This window comes from Macrobrachium nipponense, chromosome 10 (genome assembly GCF_015104395.2).
Source record: "Macrobrachium nipponense isolate FS-2020 chromosome 10, ASM1510439v2, whole genome shotgun sequence".
Taxonomy (NCBI): Eukaryota; Metazoa; Arthropoda; class Malacostraca; order Decapoda; family Palaemonidae; genus Macrobrachium; species Macrobrachium nipponense.
This window is the reverse complement of record NC_087204.1, coordinates 46,289,923-46,311,719: the sequence shown is the minus strand read 5'-3', so window position 1 is coordinate 46,311,719 and position 21,797 is coordinate 46,289,923. Positions and strand designations below refer to the sequence as shown.

The 21,797-nt window shown below is 39.6% G+C and overlaps 1 protein-coding gene across 1 annotated transcript in view; it reads right to left on the bottom strand.

Annotated features, from left to right (window-relative positions):
- The window catches only part of LOC135223605 (uncharacterized), a 910,537-nt gene that overhangs the window by 816,052 nt on the left and 72,688 nt on the right, over positions 1-21,797 (bottom strand). The gene's annotated exons all lie outside the window — the stretch shown is intronic.

Here is a 21,797-nt window from a genome sequence, read left to right as displayed (position 1 = left end):
GTTTACTTGAAAGATAGTGAATGGCTGGCAGGTAATGTCGAGGCTTTAGAAAATTTACCTCGGATGTTGAGTCACTTGGGTAAGATGAGCAACAATCTTTGAGAAATTTGGTTTTAAAATATAAGGACTTGTTTTCTAATGTGCCCGGCAAGACCACGATCTTGCAGCATGACGTGGACGTAGGGGACGCCACGCCCGTGAAGCAGGCTCCTTATAGGTTGAACCCAAAAAAGAATGAAATTGTAGCTAGAGAGGTTAGTATATGCTCAAGCATAATTTGATTGAGCCGAGTTGTAGTCCTTGGTCATCTCCAGCTGTGTTGGTCAAGAAATCTGACGGAGACTATCGTCTTTGTTTTGATTACAGGAAGCTTAATGAGGTGACCAAGGCTGATACTTTTCCATTGCCTCAAGTGGAAGATTGCATCGATCGTATGGGTCGTGCTAAATATATTATGAAGTTCGACTTATTAAAAGGATATTGGCAGGTGCCTCTGTCGAAAAGGGCCAGAAGTGTTTCGACTTTTGTACCCCAACAGGGGTAATTTCAGAGTAAAATGATGCCCTTTGGCATGAAAAATGCTGCTGCCACCTTTCAGCGACTTATGAATTCATTGGTTAGTGGTCTAGAGGGATGTGTGGTATATATCGATGACTTGGTTATTTTTAGCGACGACTGGCAGTCGCACTTGAAGAGAATTGAGGCCTTATTCATAGTATTTAGGAAAGCAGGCCTGGTTATTAATTTAAGAAACTCTGATTTCGCAAAAGCAACGGTAGTATATCTTGGACATGAGATAGGTGCAGGTATGGTAGCTCCTAAGGAGGCTAACATTGAAGCCATTCGTAAGGTAGAGGTTCCTAAATGTAGGAAAGATTTGCGAAGGGTATTAGGAATGGCAATTTTTCAGACATTGCGGAACCTCCTACTGCTTTGTTGAAGAAAAATGTTACCTTCGTTTGGAGTAAGGAGGCTCAGGAAGCATTAGAGAAGATAAAACTGATCCTCATTAGTCGGCCTTTGTTAACAGCTCCCAATTTTGACTCTCCATTCCAGCTTACCACTGATGCGAGCGATGTGGGGGTTGGTGCGGTATTGAGTCAGGCTGACGGTAATGGTATCATCCACCCAGTGGCGTATTTTTCTAAAAAGCTCACTTTGCCTCAAAGAAAGTACTATTCCACAATCAAGAAGGAGACGTTGGCCTTGATCTTAGCATTAACTCATTTTAATGTCTATCTCTCCTCCTCAGGTGTGCCCATTAAACTTTGCACGGACCATAATCCATTAACGTTCTTGAATCGGTACAAGAATAAGAATCAGAGATTGATGTGCTGGAGTATTTTGGTCCAAGAATTCAATCTACAGTTTAAGCATATTCCAGGTAAAGAGAATACGGTGGCCGATGCATTGTCCCAGCTGGCAGAGTAAGTGCGAACGAGGTAATTATAAGGGTTTTTCTTTACCTGTTGGCAAGTTCCTTGTCACTCGTGTTTTCTAGTTTGAGTACTAATCATTATTTTCATATGGTTTCTTTTATTTTAGTGTGATGATGGTTGAACAGATTATGATGTAATGAAACATTCCAATGTTGGATATAATAATGACGGTTGATTATATTATTTGATATGATAGATGAATGTTGACCATCTGTAAGATAATTATTCTGTTCGTTGGTGGATTAAACTTATTTTATAGGGTAATTATATTTTTATGACTTTAATTGGTTTTGGAGGTTGTGAAGTTTATAATGAACTGGTGTTATTTCTGTGGTTGAATTAAGCTTAAAACTGAGGTTGTATCAAAATTATCTGGTTATGAATGATTTCATGTGTGGTGGTTTAGGTATTTATGGATGATCCTTATGTTTTTGGCAATGGTATTTATTACGTTAGATGGGTATGTAAATTAGGTTAAGATTTTTGTGTGACAAACTGATTTCTGTTTATACACTCCTTTTTCAGGAGAGTGTGGACTCCAAATTAGTGTTAAAAGTGCTGTGTTAGTGCTGTAACGTGTTATGTATTCAAGACACTATGGTGTAAGGTTAATATACAGGTGCTATGATGGTGTGAGGTCAATGTACGGGTGCTATGAAGGTTGTGCTGTGAAAAAGTACAGCTAAAGTGTATGATATTTTCGGGACATTTAATCCTTTGCGGCTTTGAACATTTCACAAGGAAAGATGAACCTTTTTCCCTTTACTTACCTTGTGTCAAAGTCTGGGGTGAACAGCAAAATGGTGTACTATTTATATTTGACGAAGGATGTAGTGCATATTTAAGGTAGCCTATGAGGCATTAATGATGTTGCCTGTTAGTATAAGTATTTACAAGTTACCCAAGTAATGAGTCCTTTATTTTGGACACTATGTTTTGTTGGTGATTGGTGTATGACAATTTGGTTTTTATGGTATATATTTGTCTCAAGTGCCACTTCCTCTCCTCTTGCAACCTGGTGATCCCATATGGTGATAATCAATTATTGATACAGGTTGGTCTTATGATTTTAGTTCTAGGTGAAGGACTTGGTGCAATTATTTAGTGTATGGTGTTAAAGTGATACTTTTCATTTGTTAACATTTGTAATTCCTTTGTTAGTTGTTTATATTATATTTCAAGCATTTATATTGGATAATTAATTCCCTTAACTTTAACATAAACTTTTGCATATTTGTCTTGAAAACTTTTGCATGTTTGTCTTGAAAAAAAAAAATTCTCTGGGTGAGGAGGTGTAAGTAAGCCTTAGGATTTGTATTATGTATTAGCTTAATTAGGTTAGCTTTTAAGTTCCTCTTTCATTTCTGAAGGCTGTAAAATTCATTGTTAAATCGCCTCTTGTTAGTAGGGGTCTCCTCACTCCAGTGGTATTTTTGTTTAGTCTTGTTGACTAATCCTCCCTGTTTCTCCCTCCATATTTTGGCTCTGCTGAGTTGACTTGAGACCTGATTTCCAAGCTGCAGGCAGTTGGTATCTGCACCCTGACTTGTGAGCCTGCTATCTCTCTCGGTTCTTGGATTTACAGCAAGTTTCTGAGAAAATATATATCTTCAGCTGGCAGTTGCTCCATATCTTCGCTATTACATTATTGCCTCTGGTGCAGTACTTGCCAGAGGGGCCTCGCTTAGGGACGGTAAGGCGTGTCATCCGTTTATAATATAAAGTATTGACCAAGATTACTGGGATCACGGCGTCCATAATTATTTTCAAGATGACTGGGATCACGGCTGTGCTGCAGTAGTCAGCTGAATTTCCTGATAGAACTCTATAGAGTAATTGTATTGATTTGCTGTCCTCGGCCTTTATTGGAGTGCTTTTGGGAGGAGACCTGCATCATTTCATAATCATCCTCTAGCGAGTAAAATTCAGGTTATTCCTTTCTTTTTGTTATTTTCTATTCCTCTCTGGGCCCCCTTTCCTCCTTCAGAGGTTGAATGTGTTGCCTAATCATTTGTGTATGTGTTTTATGTAAGTGATTTTGTGATTTAATGTTAATGAAGAGGCCTAGCAATAACCAATTGTATTTTATTGAATTATAATATATATATTGGCTTTTTTTTATTGTTTTGCTATCCCCCTCGAGTTATTCTTGTGCTGCATTTACTTGGGCTTGCTTCCACCTTAGTGGATTGCTGCCTTTTGAACAACTTGGTTTGTGTGAATTTTGATTATTTATGGTCCTGTAGACCTAGTGTGTGTTGTGTTACAACGAGGCCATTACAATGGATACGTGAGTAAATGTATTTATTGTGTGCAAGTGTTTCAGTGTAGGTGTGTGCCTTTGTGCAGTTTTTAATTTAATTTTAGATCATTTGTCATCACATCAAATAATCCATTCGGTTCCAGAGCTTTGCCTCTGGCTTAGACACGATTATTTTTATTTTAATCTAATCCTTCGGGCCAGCCCTATGAGAGCTGAAAGTCAGCTCAGTGGTCTGGTTAAACTACTTTAATAATAATAATAATGTATGCCACAAGTTGTCTCTTTCTTTTCCATTGTTTATTTTTTTACATTTCAACTTTGCGACTCTTGCGATTTATTAAAGCTGTATATCAACGCTTCCAGGTAGGGGATGATGATGATGATGATGATGATTATTCAGAACACTATTCATATGAAACAAGCCTACAATACCCAGTGACTGAAATTAAAGTTTCCAAAGAATACGGTATTCATTAGAAATGAGTAACGGAAGATAATGGAAATAAAGAAAGAAAAGATAACTTATTAAAAGAGAAAATTAAATGAACCAATTAATTAATAGATAAAAGTATAAATTATTAAAATGTATTAGGATAGTCATGAACTGCATTTTCTCTTGAACTTTCGTGCTTCCAATTGCACAACAGACTCAACATCCACAGTTCAACGTTGTGAAGAAAAAAGGACCTTTGGAAATGATACGTTCGATAGGAAGACACATTTACTGCACCTTGGTGCTACTGTTCAGCAAACCTGGTTATTCTTGGCATGAAAAGGGATCAGGGATCAATTGTGAACATGAAGGATCTTATAATACAACTTGTGAAAAATTGACAAAAAAGAGATCATTCACTGATGATCCAAGTCATAATTGCTAATATTAGGAAACAAACCTGTAACACCACGAACCACACTATCTAAGAAAGATAAATCTCTGACAGAAGCAGACATCCACAACGGAGAAAAGTATTCTAGTAAAGGAAGGGTAAATGACAAAGTGGTGGCACTGATTTTATCACTGTTATAAACAAATTAGGCCTCACTACAGCGTTCACCTTTTGCGCGGCATTGGCTGACATTTTCATTAGATGTTTCTCAAAAGTAAGATGTGAGTAAAAATTATACTTAGAATAGTGGAAAAATCTGTATGGCATCTGCTAACCAATAGTTTTCGTTTTACTGATGTTCAACCTCATACCCCACCAACTACACCATTCACTAATCCACTCGGTGTTACAATTGAGCCTAGACAGCTTCCTTTGTCAAAAGTGGAGACTACTACACCCGCTAGTGTATCATCATCGGCATACTGAACAATCTTGTTCTCCAGGCCAACAACCATAGCACTTGTATACACTAAAAATAATAGCAGACCGAGAACACTGCTCTATGGAACTCTAGACACAATAGTCTAGGTTCGCTAAAGATCCCATCAAAAACTCTCTGCTGCCTACCTATCAGGATATCATGAAGGAAAACTAAAACATCCACCCACTCCAAGATTCTGAAGTTTATAAATAGTTGCCTTGTGGTTTACTAAAACGAAAGCACTAAAATCTATTTGAAAATAATCTACACTCAAAACCCTTATCAAGGTTCTCTACAAATGGCATGGCAAATCTCAAAGAGCTTTCAAGGTATCTCACTGCTTTCTGTATGCATAATGACTATCAGCAAACAATCCTTTAGATTCCACATACTTATATGTCACTTAAAAATAAGTTTTTCTGCAACTTTGGAGAGCACAGGGAGAATAGAGATTGGCCAGTAGTTGCATATATGCCACTCTTTGGAATAAGCACTGTATTACTAAGCTTGTGCTCATCTGCAAAAACACCCACAGCGACCTAAAATCCATACAATCTACAGAGACAACACACTATAAACTTTCTAATAAACAAAAGAATTAAACCATCAGGATCTTCTTATCCCAACCATAGAGATTATCCTGAATTTTCCTAACATCCCTAGACCAAAATGCAAATTTTGTATGAATAATGCCAGAATGACAAGTATCAGGGATAAGGACATACTCCGCTGGCTGCTTAACTTCAAAATCTCGATGAAACGCTTCAGTCTTTTCCTTGATGCCAGTAACTAATTTACCATCATTTGTTAGTAGTGGTGGAATGGAAGATGAGCCTGACCCACAGTAGATGACGCCAATTTGGTCCACCATAGATGAGATTAGATTAGATTATAAAATTTTTGGCTCATAGCCAAGCGCCGGAGCCGGGGGGCCATTCAGCGCATATATATCTTAAGAATATAAAAGTCAATGTCGCACAAATAAACATACACAGAACCGATCAAACATACAATTCATTCATTCATAAAAACCAAACAAGAAACCTAAAACAATTAAGAGAAAATTAAAATTCATAAAAAAGACCAATATTTTTTAAAAATGTCATAATTTGCTCTGCCTGAGCACATTCACCTAAAATATCGGCAAGAGTCTTATTTGCCAGCAAAATGTGGGCACTCCACCAAAATATGCACCACAGTCAAATCCACATGACAGGTGGAACAGCGAGGAACCTGCCTATCCGCTCTCGTCATTAGATACCCGTGATATATTTAGTGTGGCCAATACGTAATCTAGCTAAAACTATCTCAGACCTTCTATCCATCCGGCTATGAGGCCAAGGATGAACAGAAGGCCTAATCGACTTTAATTGAGGTTATTATCTGAAATTAGACCACATTGGGCCTGCCACTGGTCTCTACAATAAAAATCGAATGGTACTTTTAAAATCGGATACAGGGACGCCCATGTTGGAAATGTGCCTAAGCCTAGTTGCAGCCTTAGCAGCAGCGTCGGCTCGCTCATTCCCAACAATTCCAACATGGGACGGAGCCCAACAAAACCTAACAGAAAATCCTCTTCTATTAATTAAAAGATAAAACCAATCTTGTACTTCTTGCACTAAAGGGAGGTTGCAAGAGACTAGGCTTTTAAGATAAGATAAAACACTCAAAGAGTCGGTAAAAATGGTAAAAAACCTTGTTAGTACAGAACTATATATATTTAAGAGCAGTCAAAACTGCCAGCAGTTCAGCTGTAAAAACAGAGGAATTAGATGGAAGCTTCTTTTTAATAATATTATCACTAGTCACTACAGAGCAACCAACACCATCAGAACCCTTCGAACCATCGGCATATATATGATGAGAATCACCATGTTCAAAAGCATGATCCAAGAAACTTGCCCTCAACTGATCACCAGAACTGATGCTCCTGCTGTCCCTAATTGGGCAGATTTCTAAGTGTGGCCTATTCAAGGAGGGAAATTTTGAGGGCGAAATTTCACTACTGCAGGGGGTACTAATCCCACCTCCCTGGCAGAGCTTGCTAGTCGAACTTCAAGCGGCTTTGGCAGTCTAGATCTATTTGGGGCTCTATCAGGGGTTTGGTTTCTAAACATACTTAAATTTAATTAAGGGTTGAGGCTTGATGTAAGTTATCTTGATATGACTCTCAAGCCTAATTCCTCCTACGGACAAATAGTGGGGAAAACCTGACTCAACATATAGGCTTTCTACTGGAAGAAGTTCTATAGGCTCCCGTACAAATACGTAAAGCCATATTATGGACAACATCTAATTTGTTCTGCCAGTGTTGTCTTGCATGCACAACCATAAACTGGACAACCATAATCAATTTTGCTAGGCATAACATCTTGGTACATCCTCAAAAAGGGTGATTCGATCTGGCCCCCCAATTAAAATTAGACACAACTTTAAGAATATTAAGACGAAGCTTCACGTTACATACAACTTCATTAACATGTTGAGTAAAAGTTAATTTCTTATCAAATGTAACACCTAGATACTTAATGCTATCTTCATAAGGTAAAATCGAATCATTTAAAAAACAAAAAAAACGTAGGGATCTCTTCCACTCTTCTTAATCGGCAAAATCGTATAGCTTTGGTTTTTTCAGGTGAAAATTTGAAACCTTTAGCACTGGCCCATAATGTTGAAGCATTAATAGCAGTCTGGATCTTTTGACAAGCTTCGACAGCTGTAGACTTGCTACAGATTATTGCATAATCATCAGCAAAGGCCAGACCATGCACCCCGACAGGAACTTGTTCTAGTAGGCCGTTGACGGCTACATTAAAGAGTGTTGGACTAAGGACGCTTCCCTGAGGTAACCCTTCTTCTTGAGGGTAAGCAGAAGAAATGTAAGAGCCCACTCTTACTTTCAGGTAACGTTCTGACAAAAAATCTTTCAGACAATAGAACAAATTACCCACAACACCCCACTCTACAAGTTGCAAAAGGATACCCCCTCGCCAGGTAGTGTCGTAGGCTTTTTCAAGGTCAAAGAACACTTCTATTTTTCCTAAACCCAAACTGCCGATTAGATAAAAGATTCTTTGAATCCAAATACCATACAAGTCGAGCATTGACCATCCTCTCATAAATCTTGCTAACACAACTAGTTAGAGCAATTGGCCTATAATTCTTAGGAAGGAAGGAATCTTTAAAAGGTTTTAAAACAGGTACAATAATCGATATCTTCCAAGACTCTGGTGAAGTTCCTGAAAGCCAAAAACTGTTTAAAATGTCTAAAAGAAATTCTTTTGTACTTCTAGGCAAATTAAAAATCATTGAGTACAGTATATCATCTTCCCCAGGAGATGTTAGGGAAGACAACGAGATTGCATGATCCAATTCTTTCACGGTGAAAGGAAGATTATATGACTCTAAATTTAAACTAACAGCAGGAACAACCGTGGTACCGTCCCTAATATTTCCTGAATTGCAGGGGAGAGATAATGTAGGGCACTAGATATACTGGAGAAATGCCTACCAAAGGTTTCTGCAAACTTCTCCAGAATCAGATATGAGGAAGCAATCAATTTTCAATATAGGCAAGGGAGGTGGAGAAAATTTCCCTTGCAGCTTTCGGATTCTGTTCCAGACTAATGACATAGGGGAGTCATATTTTAATTCACTTATATATCTGATAAACGATTCCCTTTTTGCTTGCTTAAATGTTTTCTTTTGCTTAGCAAGAGCTCTTTTATAGATAATTTTATTGACCAAGCAAGGAAATTTACGATATCTCTTGTAGCAAGTTTTCTAGTTATCTTTCGACTCAATGGCGCATGAATCGCTCCACCAACCACGTTTACTAGAGGACGCCGAGGCTTACCAGAAGTTCGAAGAATAGACAGCATGGCACCACACAGCAATATACTGATTAAATACTCATAAGCGGATGTTGGGCTCTGAAAATCTTTTATCTCTTGATCAACTACAGTAGATTTTTTGAATAATCCCCAGTCAGCCTCCCCTACCTTGACCATTCATTTTGGTAAAAACATGGAGATGGAATATTTTTCATAAACTTAAGTTGAATGGGCCAATGATCACTGCCATGATCATTCTGGTCTACTACCCACTGGAAATCTAACCTCAAAGACGAAGAGCAGATAGTGAGGTCAATGGCTGAATCAGAATTATGAAAAACATCATGTCTTGTAGGGGGAACCATCATTCATTAAAGTGATGTCATTTAAGTCAAGCAGCTGTTCTATTATTAAAACCCCACGGTCGCAGTTTGGCTCTCCCCAGAGGGTGTGCTTGGCATTAAAATCCCCCATCAGAATGAAAGGTTAAGAAGCTGGTCTAATTAACGTCTGTAGATCGGTTAATTCTAGCTGACGAGGATTACCCTGCGCATCCTGCAATCTATTTTCCAATGATGGATCAAGGTAGAGAGAACAAAATTGTGATCCATTTATAGTGAAAATTTGAACTGCACAAGCCTGCAACACAGTGTTCAATTGAACAACTCTGTGATTAACAGACTTTCGGACTATGATGCCTGTGCCTCCCTGAGCACGTACACCTATCAGGGGTGGAGACCTATGAAATGAATAATTAAAACCCACGTTGGGAGTGTGCTCTCCCAACTTTGTCTCTTGTAGACACATTGCAGATAGATTATGTTCCTTAAACAGAACCCGAACTTGCTCTCTATTTGGTATAAAGCCACGGATGTTCCATTGCATGAGAGCCATTATTTAAGAAGATGGGATCTTAAAATTTTCTACCAATTTAGGAATCTGAGTCCTGGTGAGAGAGATCTTATCAGTTTTACCAGAACTACTTGATCTAGATCTGGGTGATATAGATCTCTTTAGATGATGGGCCTTCACTTGCCCTTCAGTTTTGCTTTTATTTTTCCTATGATGGCCGACTGACCGAGAATGAGGCGAAGAGAGAAAGGGCCCTCTTCTGACGAATAAAGACGGCCTCTATCTCCTCACCGTCATCTCCACGGTGCACTGTAATGACAGGATCAGGTGAGGGCTCAATGTCAGGCAATGTCCCTGTCAGAGAGAAGTCGTCAACAGTTTGAGATCTGGCTTGAACCCTTGAACCAACAGGGTCCCCTGGCTTGACCAGAGTCTCTACAACATGAGGAGCCCCGCCAGAGGGGCCATGAGAAGCCCCACTAGGAGGGCCGTGGGGAGACCCCACCAGAGGGGGCTTGGGAAACCCCACCAGGGGGGTACGGGGAGCCCCACCAGAGGGGGCATGGGAAACCCCATTAGGGGACCCACGGGGAGCACCACCTGAAGGGGGCACCAGAAGTAGCAATATCCGGCTGTTGTGCCTTCAAGGCATCTGATAAGTTTTCCTTCCCAATAGCTTCTTGGCCTGCTCCCACACTGATGTGTTCAGCAATTAGATTTAAGTAATGCCTCCTGTTCTTTTTTTAAATTCCCTGCATTTCTTATCTAGGGCTCGATGTTCACCCTTACAGTTCACACAAATTACCGGTTCAGAACATTCCTCGTGCTCAGGCTTGACCACACGATTCACAAAAGTTTGTTCTGGTGCAAAACATTTGGAGGAGTGTCCAAAGCCAAAACATTTAAAACACTGGAGCACTCTCGGTCTATAAGGACGAACTTTCATAATTTCATTGTCAAGAACAATTTCAGATGGCAAAAAAGGACTTGCAAATGTTAAAATAATCATAGACGAGCGGGGCACCTTGAAAGAAAACCTTCCAAACCACGTCTGGACACATCTCCAAATTTCCTCTTCGTCCATTTCATGTAAATCTTCATTGAAGATGACACCCTTTGCGTAACTAAAATTATTAGTGAGGTTTTGTTTTACCTCTTTTTATCATACCTTCGGGATCAAGCTTTTAAATTTAGGAGCATTACTGATTGAACATTGGTCTTGGCATGAACTAAAAAACTATTACGCCCAAAGCGAGTTACTTCTGGGCTCCCAACATTGCCGATCTTCTGGCTTACCAACCTTTTCACCTTGAAGAGGTTGCCTCTCTCACCATGTGTTGAAATAATCAACCACTTAGCTGGGTCTGGTGATCTGGGGGTTTTACTTATTTTATTCGAATCTTTAGTTTCAGTTGGTGGTCTATATATCTCAAGATACCTAGGGACCTCTTCTGCCTCTACAAGTCCAACACTCATAGAGTCTGACCTAAACCCTCTCGTAGGCTCTGTGAGCTTCTGATTCATTGTTGAAAAATATCCAAAATTCAAAACAACCGTAATTTTTTCCAAGTCTATTCCATAATTCTTTTACGTTCCCAAATTTGCAAAATTCATTGAATAAGGTTTCATAATTCCAGTCTAAAGGGACTGGTTTTACATACAAAATGTTTATAACAAGCAGCTCATTAGAAAAAGGCTCCAAAGTCACAATGGAAGAATTACCAAAATTTTCCTTGTCCTTATCCTTGCCCAAGTCATCAACAGAAGGTTTTAGTGTGTCCATAAGACGTAGAATTGATGATTCGTCCAGGTAGTTCCCCACCCCACCATGGAGGTCCACATTTAGAGGACCATGTGTTATCCCATACAGGGCTGCCCCTAGGGGTTACCCACCCAGATATACACCCCTCCCACCCTCAGTGCTTAAGGCGTCATGATGTCCGTCGAGATCAGACCCAGCACTAAGAGCGGGGTTTGACATCTAAACTTTCCCCTCGCTCGACCACGTTAGGTACTCGAGTTCTACGGGTGAGGTGGCATGCCAACCGTCCTCACCCTCCATCAAATCCAATGAACAAGTCCAAATCATGTCCAAAACCAATCCAAGTCATCAACATAAAAACCGTGCCTTATAGAGGGAGGAAGCAGAAGGAAGAAAAGTTTTAGTAAAAGGAAAAGGGCTGACTTATTTAGTTGGATCAACAGCTGGGCACCAAGGCCCAGCGAGAAAGTAGTTCCCAACAGGCATCAGGGCCCAGCTGCTGACCATAGATGAGGCTGAGTAATTCCTTCAGGTTGCCTTTTTAAGGAATTATTGTAATTTCTCTCAGCTAAATGGTAGATTCTATTCGCAGCATGCCAAGACAACAAAAATGTTGTAATTGTCCTGAATTTGATGACCTTTCTAGGGGCAAGTCTTACTAAAATAACCATCAGCAGCATTTAAGTTCTCTTGGGATCTGGATCTGTTATATCATCTTAAATATTAAATCCCTGACATGCTTTAATAATGCAGTCAAAATTGGCTCTAGATTTCAGCCGCATAATTTTTCCAATGTGATTTGAGGAATACATATACTGATTGACAGATATGTCCATCTAAATGGCACAATGATTGGAAGTTGGTTTCATTTTGGCATGTCCTCCTCCTAAAAGAGTTGCCTGTCAAGGCTAAACAGTTATATAGGCAGAGACAACACATCCAAGAGCAAATGTTGCTAAGGAAAAGCTGTATCAACCCACTACCTACCTATCAATTACATTGTAATGTGGAATATCGACAAAAAGTTCTTATATTTGGCATTTGCATGCTTTTTTATTTTTCTTTTTATGGCCTATCGAAAGGTAACAATACACAAATTCCTGTCAAAAGCCTTTCACAAGCTTTAAGAATTCACGGGTCAAAAAGTACTGGCTAATATTGAAATATAATGTGGCATAGCAGACATATCTCCACAACTACACCAGTCACATAAAATGTTTTATAATTAGGTTTCAACTGACCTTATCTACATGACATCTTTCTCGCCTAAAGCAACGTGACACAACAATATAGGATGCCCAGTCACGGATAAATGATGTATATATTCGTAGTTAAGTCAAGTCTCTAGCAGATTTAATTATATTAGCTACTATATTCCAAGACCAGCATTCCAAACCCATTGGCTCAAAGCTTAGAAAATTTTAAAATGATAATCCAAATATTTGGCTCTAGAAATACCTGAATCATACAGGGATATGATGCTTTATCAGGTATGTGATAGCATCCAAGATGAATAATCTGATCAAGGATGGTGATAACAAGCAACTTATCCTCAGCCCCGTCCCCAAGGGAGCAATTTAATTTTAAGGGACTTTCTTACATGAAATGAAGAAGAATAATCTATTAAATCGTGGAGACAATTGCCCCAGTTACGTTAGTATTTGGTAAACTATCATTACGATGATGAGGATGCGAGTGCTCAAAGGCATTGTCAAAGCAATTTACACATTAAGCCTTCAGTCATTCCGTATGATTAGGGTAAAAGGAGGAGTAAATGAGTTACTAACAGAATCAATTATCACCATACACAGCAAGGCTCACAGACACTGAGACAGGAAATGGTTCAGCCATGATTCACTGAGGAAATTTAGTTCATATCAATAAAAGTGAAAACATTACAATAATAATATCTTCAGCAGCACTACTCTCTACTATGATACAATGCAAAAGATCTCTATGAAATTCCGCAACTCATGTCTTCCACGTGATTCCAGTTACATAAATCTCCACTCTTTTCCAAATTTCCAACCTTTGTCTCTCAGCTTTCATCCTAGTAGGTCTGGGTCTTTCAACTTTACTGGTGCATTCAGGAGCCAAGCTGACAGCATTACAAACTATTCTCCCCTCAGTTGTAAAACGTACAAGCCACCAACATCTTTCCCCTCATCATTTCCTTGTCTACATACAGAACCTTTGTGATTTTTCTTATGGTACAATTTTTCATTGTCCTGCCATATGACTACTAATATTATTCTTAAAGCTTCATCTTTAAATAAACAAGATCTTTCATTGTCCTGCCATATGACTCCTAATACTATAGGAGTACACTGCCATATTATGATTTACATCTGTATAGAAATAGAGACCGCACTAATGTAATCATTAATAATACACAAAGTGAGCACACTCATATGGGAATAGCCAGATCGATCATGAAATGTTTGAGAAAATTGCCATAAAACCAACACCTTATGAGTGAAAAGAGGAGTCGCCCTTAAATGCTCATCTTTTCAGGAAGGGCAAACTCATTGCCAAATCAATCTTCTTCCGTATCAAAAGTCTAAAGGAAATAAAGTTTACAGGAATGTAGACATTCATACCACGAGGACGAAGACGAAGGAAAGGATCCTTCAATTTCCACCATTCGGAAATTAACACCCCCAGAAATTAATAGATAGGTATCTGGATTTGATTTTATTTATTAGGTGTTATATGGCTTCATAAATGCCAAGATCGCCGATATAAAATTCATTATTCATATAAAAATTTCAGACTACATAAAAAAAATTCTAAAACCATTGTTAAATAAATTATATAGGTATCCAATAAATCAGAAAAATGTTAGTGAAGTTCTTTGACAATTCGTTGCAAAAGACCTGTTTCAACATCAAATTAAAAAATTCCATTACTATGTTAATTTGTATTCCCCAAAAAAAATCTTAGCAAGAATGTACCTGCAATCTCCACTTCAGACCATAGACAGAAATAGGTCCCTATAAATCCCCAAACTGGGCATTAGATCATCAATATGTGCTTCACAGTCAAGGGGACCAGACATACATTGCATTATGACATGTTCACAAGCCATCAAAAAGCTAAGTGGTAGGTAGGCATGTGTGGCCAATATACAAGCAACAGAGGGCTGTCTCTCATTTGCCAATCATATCTCCCTCATTTCCACTGATCAAAAACTGTTTTTGAGTCTGGGTTTAAATCAGCAAATAAGATGTGGCATCTTCGAATTAGGTACCTGACTGGTGCTGAGCTGCTTTAATTACTCAACAGAGTAATCTGATGCCTCCAGCATCAAGTTAATGCTCTCCTTGTGGCTCCATGAGGCAACTGAATTTCTAATGACCAACAAAGGACTATTTACCTTCCGAATAAGCCGAAAGTTTTGGGAATAGAGTTTACTGCAACTGTGTGCAGAGTACCAATAATCAGATCAATGGCAGCAGCTACATTCTGAAATTCCTGTCTATCGCCTTAATTTCACTAAGATCTTTACATTTCTTGCAGTCTGCTTTGTTAATGAATCAGTGGGAACCTTTGCACAGGAGGCAGACTATCACCTGTGTTCATTAGTATAGGTGCATGGTTACTTTCATGCCAAACATCTATAGTCTTCCAATACAGCTGACCATGAAATTAGCAATAAAATGCCTATCTGAAAGTAAAGATGAGTAGGACTAGAACACCTGTCTGAGCAAAAATATGCAAGTTTCCCAGTGCTGAAGATGCCTATGTCTGAATTTTCCATCAATGATGCAGCAGGATTCACCTTATTTGCTAACTTGCCTATCAATCATGTCACCTTGCGGATGAAACGGTTGCATTTGGTGAATTAACTAAAATACGATCACAGACGAAATTTTCATATGGTGAGGAATAAAAAGAACATACTATGTATTTACTAAAAAGGCCCATTTTTACTGCTACAGCTTTAAGATGTAAAATCCACATATGAGAAATATCGTGACAAATATGAGAGACTCCCAAGATGACTTACAATACAGGGGTTATATGTAGTTCTATAGTTAACATAATCTTTTGGCAATGAGGTGTTGATATTTAGCAAACACTCAGACGAAAAATTTCACACACTAAAAATTTGAATTCATTATATTTGAGGCCAGACAATTTCATTGCACTAATGAGAAGGTCACTTTTCGTTTCTGAGAGGCGCCATATGAAGAGGCTTACCAGAAAACTCAGATTATTTTAATGCTTAGTTTTGAGGTCTTTAGAATCTTGTATGGACCTCGAAGGGTTTCTTGGCTTTGAGGATGTACTAACAGCAATCTCACAAGGATAAATGACATCCTTTTCCTCTGTACATGTTGAGGCAAGAAAAGCATTTATAAAGATGATAACCAAACAATGCTGTCTGTGATTTAGCAGAATCTGGTTCTTCCTTCGATGTAAATATGCCAACAGGCACAGGTCTATGACCAACGTCCATTGATCCTGCATCCAAGGAGGCTGACATATCAACAGGCAGAAGACCAAGATCAATACCTACTGATAATGACTATGCACAATCAAAAACAGCCATCACTGGTGCAAACATCATTAAAGCCCAAGAATAATGTGCATGTCTTATTCTTATGAAAGGAAAGGACTCCATTAGTATTCATTTCATCCGTCAAAAAGTTAAAATTACAGCTGAGCCTCCGTATTCGGGGGGGATATGTGCCACAACCACTTGCAAAAAGCTAGAGTCAGCAAATACTTAAAACCTCCCCTCTAAAAATGCTTATATCTGCCTATTTTGAAAGTTCAAACACCAATGTACACCTTAAACTAGCATCCTACATCAAAATTTACTTTGAAATGATATTATACTTGTCATTTCAAAGTCATCTTATACATTTGACACATAAAAACATACGTGCTGTACGGCTTACAACTACATCTGAAAATAATCCATTCTCCCCGTGTATTCGACCATGCACATTTTTTTTCATACAGTTAATATTTAAGCCATCCCGTTTTCTTTTACAGGGGGAATATTGGTATGTCTGTAATTCAAAAGAAAGAGAAAGAGAAACAAAAACACCAATGCACATTGAAACAATTTAATACTATTAAGAGTGCATAAATCATACAGGCACTCACTGGTGATAAATGTTGATTACAGATGATGACGAATTAGCTGTGCAGTCCGATGAATGACTGCACAGCAAAGCAGAGGAGTTAGCACACCTCTGAAGATGCCTCTTTCCCTTCAGGGAGATGCTTCATAAGGGGTTTCGGGAAGCACTTCTACGGGCACTACTTCGGGAGATCAGGGAGGCACTTCCTCAGGGGTTTGGGGAGATTTTGGAGGGTCTCTTTTCATCCACCTGAAGAACAGAGTGGATAGGCAGCTGCTGTCACTGCTTCTTCATGCTGATGAGGGCTTGACTGCAGGGCGCCAATGCTGCATCAAGGGCATTTGAAAACTTTAAAGAGTGTCCCATATAAGGAGCCCATGCCAAAGCCGCATCATACGCCTCCTTAATTATCCTCTTAAGTCGGGACAGACCTTCCAAAGACAGGCCCTCGTCCTCCTCTTCTTCCCCTGAACCTGGTGGGTCTTCTGACTCGCTGGCAGACTTTGTCAGACCTTCCAAATCCTGGTCTGTCAGGGGGTCAGATTAGGATCAATGAAGGTGCCAACTTCATCCTCGGTGATGTCCTCGAAGTTCTCCACCAATAACCCTCGTCAACTGGACCATCTTATCAATGGACGAACGTAGAATTTCTTCAAGAGAGAAGCCCTTATGATCATGCACATACTCCGGCCACAACTTCTTCCACCACACATTCAGGGTCTCCTTCTTCATGTCCTTCAATGATCAGTCAATAACAAATAGACATGGCAATCATGAATTTATGCCAATATTCTTTTAGCATAACTTCCTTGTTAGTGGCCATTGCATCCACAAGGTGCTGGGGGAAAGTTCCAGATACAGAGTGCCTTGAAGGGATGTATCATGCCCTGGTCCGTATGCTGAAGGAGAGAGGTTGTATTGGCAAGGGGGAACTCAAGCTGGGTTCCTTCTTAATAAAGATCACAGGATGTCTACCAACATCATCCATAATCAACACCACCTTAAACTTCATGCCAAAGTTTTTTAGGTATTGCCTAATTTGAGGGATGAAGCTCTGAATGAACCAGAGATCCATAAGGCCTTGGGGTTGTGCATCCCAAACACAGGCAGCAATGCTGTGTTCTTATTCTTGAGGGCCCTGAGGTTTGCAGCCTTGTAAATGAGGACTGGTTTCAGCATGAAGCCAGCTGCATTCCCACACATTAGGAAGGTAACCCTATCCTTCTGACCCTTGAATCCGGAGGTTCCTCTTCGTCCCTCATGAGGTGTCTCCGGGTTGGCCTCATCATGCAGAGCAGGCTAGTCTCATCCATGCTGAACACCTGTTCTAGATGGTGGCCCTTTTCCTAAATGATTTTCTTGGTCTCTGGATATTTTGCAGCTGCTTCCATACCTGCTGCAAGCTTCCCCATGCTGAGAAATATTCATCAGTTGAAAGCAGTGGTGAGTCCATGACTAGCAGGGGTCGACCTGTATTACCCATTTTGATTTTTGGCATCTGATCTACACCATCTCTACTTAATCTGCACTCAGTTTGTTTTGGGGTAGACCCCTTACCACTTTACTGTATGTGATTTTTTAAGAGGGTTTTACATCTGTTGGTTTGCTTTAGACAAGATTGAGACAAGTGTAATGCCAGGATGAACATACAAGGAGCTGGCCATTTCTTCTTGTCTCTCAAAAGAGCCTGAACTGAACATCTTATATACCTATCTGTCCCAAATTTCTAAGAAGTTGGAGGATCTTCCAACAGTTTAAATAATAGGGTGATTTATGGCATTCTCTATTTTTTACGCATTTTGTTGTTTATGGCATTCTCTATCTTTAACACATTTTTCAGAAGTACCAGGACTGTAATTACTAATGTATATAAAGCATTACAAGGTTTCTAACCATATGTATTTGAAACCTCTTCCTAATTTATATATAGAATTGTTAACCATTCTTCAGGTGTGAGAAAACGTATCTGACTATATATGTAATAGTTACATTATTTAACACAGATAAATTCCATATCTGTATATAAACCCACGACCTAAAGGGTCATTGGCGAATTAGGAGTGTCACTGCGTAGTCATAAACAAGACATGAAACTAGATCATGCTGTGCAATGCTTGCAGTAGCCTGGTTTGCGTTTGCATGTCGAATAATTTTCTGAATTTGTAAAACAAAGCACAACATCTTCCATGGGAAGCGGTTGACCTATTCACCCATAGCGGAAGCGCATGACTTCCGAGGCCCCAGGGCTACGTGTTCATTTTGTTCTAATTATGATAAATCGCTGAGATAGCTAGTGTTCCGCTATCGACGCGATGCTCCTATATTTTAGTTCACTTCAGATTACTCAACGGAGCGGTCATCCGACCAAACCATCTCTATACTCCAGTGATGGAGCAGCTAAGAAATAAAGTTGTTAAAGTTGTACTCCATCCGTTTGAGTCATCTCCCTTATTCTACAGAAGAACCAACTCTACTAGATATCACTCAGACAAGAAGTGAAAGTAGAACCAACAATGCTTACAAACAACAGTCGTAAGAAAAGACATACTAACTGTCGCTGTCTTATATCATTATACTAAGTGGACAAGCGGGAGTTACATATAGACTTCCCTCTGTTTTCCTCTAGTGTCAAATTCTACTTTTCCACTAGCAAGAATTCTTGACCTATCAGAGATTTTGTCAATTAATCAGAAACTTGGACCTGTCTCTTACTCGCTGTCTCGTTATACTGGTGACCCTGGAGTGACCTGTCCATCATCAACGAAGAGACATCACCTGTGAGATTACTAGCGGACACTCTCACCATACCTACTGCTAGGGTTGAGAAAGAAAACCGTCAACCTCACTCACAACCTGTCCCACACATCTGGCAGATCCACCGCCTGAACCTTGTTAGAGTGGAGAATGAAAGCAGACATAAAAAAATTGGCAAGAGAATGCCTTACATTCCAAACATCAAAATTAACGAGGCACACAGAGACAGGGATAGGAGAATTCCAGAAAACAGAGCGATGACTGGTCCATAACCACATCAACATTGTCGGACTCCTGCCCCACACCGCTCCAAGGGGTACGGGTACTGCTTCACGATCATTGACAGGAACACCAGATGGCCAGAAGCAATACCAGTAAGGCAGCAGACAGCAGGGAGTTGTGCGAAAGCACTATTAGACTGGCCCAGTAGGCATGGAGTAACAGAGTACATAACAAGCAACTGAGGAGCTAACTTCTCCTCCACCTTATGGAGCTCCTTCACTGCCAGCCTTGGGACAAAACTCATTCACACAACAGCATATAACTCAGAAGCAAATGGCAAGGTGACCACTCCCTCAAATCAGCACTCACCACCAGATATCAAGGCAGAAGTTGGAGAAATTAATCACCATAGGAGTTGTCTTAATGGGATTAAGAACAGCCCCGCATGCAGCAATCAACGCATCAACAGCAGACACACTCTATGGGCAAGTGTTGAAATGCTGTCTTACGATCTTCAAGACACGAGAGCCCACAACTCTTCCAATGTAGGTACAAAGAGCACTGGGAAACATCATGCCAGCGAAGACAACATGCAACGTAGCAAGAAAAGAATAGATCCCTGAAGACCTTAAAACAGCAAAGTACACATTCATGAAAATAAACGCATACTAGCCTCCTTGGAACCAAACTGCATACTACAACAGAGAGAAAATGTACCAGCTGATGGCTGATAGAAGGATCACCTGGATCTCCACCGACAGATTAGAACCAGCTTATCTCACAGAGTATGACCGATTCACCTAGGCTTGCATCGTGTGTGTGTGAGTTGTACCGTGAGGTCCAGAGCTCTCACCGGGACCCTCAGGCCATCCTCGCTTCAAAACAAATCTAAACACACCAAAACTCTCAGGAAACACAGATCCAACACTACCAATTCAAGCAGTCTTTTGTGCATGTTTCAGAAGACACCTTATGTTTTTGTCAGAACTGTAATAACTAATGTATGTAAAGCATTACAAGTTTTCTAACCATATGTATTTGAAACCTCTTCCTAATTGGCATATAGAATTCTTAACCATTCTTCAGGTATGAGAAAACACATCTGACTGTATATATACTACCCTCTGTTTTCCTCTAATGCTCGCAAGAGTTCTTGAGCTGTGAGAGATTTTGTGTCAATAAATCAGAATACCTTGAACATGTTTCTTACTCGCCGCCTTGTTATAGTCCTTTGACACGTCTCGCTCACACATGCATAGTTCTAGGAGTAAAACCTGAGGTTACACAGGAGTTGACTTTCAACTTTAACAAAGCAGCATTTATTCTACACTGTTAAAGGTCAGCACTTAGATAAGCTATGTCGTTGCTGCCTCACCAAGGAACTTCATTTGCCTCATTTCAATCACTCCTGGACTTGCCAATTCTTGATTCACTTTTTTTCCAAAAAGTTTGTGAACTCCTTTGATCTTAATACTCCTTTAAAAGAATTCTGTTCTATGAGGTGAAACTTCTACTTATACTGTCTATAATTTTGGTTACGGTTTTTTGCTCTTTTCCTTAGATGCCAGTTCTATCAAGAAAAAGCCCTAATGCCAAGTGTTAACATATTGGGGTTCCATCCACATGCTTTTACAATCTCAATTTGAATGTCAAAAATGCCTAACTCTTGATTCCTTATGCTATTCTTAGATTTTAAAAACTTGGCCCAAAATTCTTCAAAGAAGGCAGGGACAATATATTATTACCAAATTTCCAAAAATTAGTCCTTATTCAAAGAGGACTTGGGTGTGAGAGTATGGCTGTGAGTTTTAATATCAGAGCTCTTCAAGGACTGATCCAAACTCATGCCAGCAGTCATCAACTGTGTTAAGTTACTAGGTCCAAGGGTACTTTATTTTAATAAACCTCCCCAATAAATACTACAAAAAACGAAAATAGGAAATAAATGGCTTAACTGTATTATAACACCATACACATTTCCTGGGGCTAAAATCTCCACCAATGATACTATTAGGAGTCAAATCCCAATGTTCACCCATTCCCTACCCTGCAGGAAGAGCACCAATATAATTCAAATGGCACAAATTCAAGTTAACCCAATTTTTGGGATGGAGACTATGTCGAAAATAAAATTATTCCCAACCCAACCTTGTTGCTAGTAAATTAGACAGAAAGCAGAGAGCCCTATCCCTAACATCAGCCCACTCCTGGATTCCACATGATTATCCTTGGGATACTTCTGCCCTGGTGAGGATGAACTGGTGT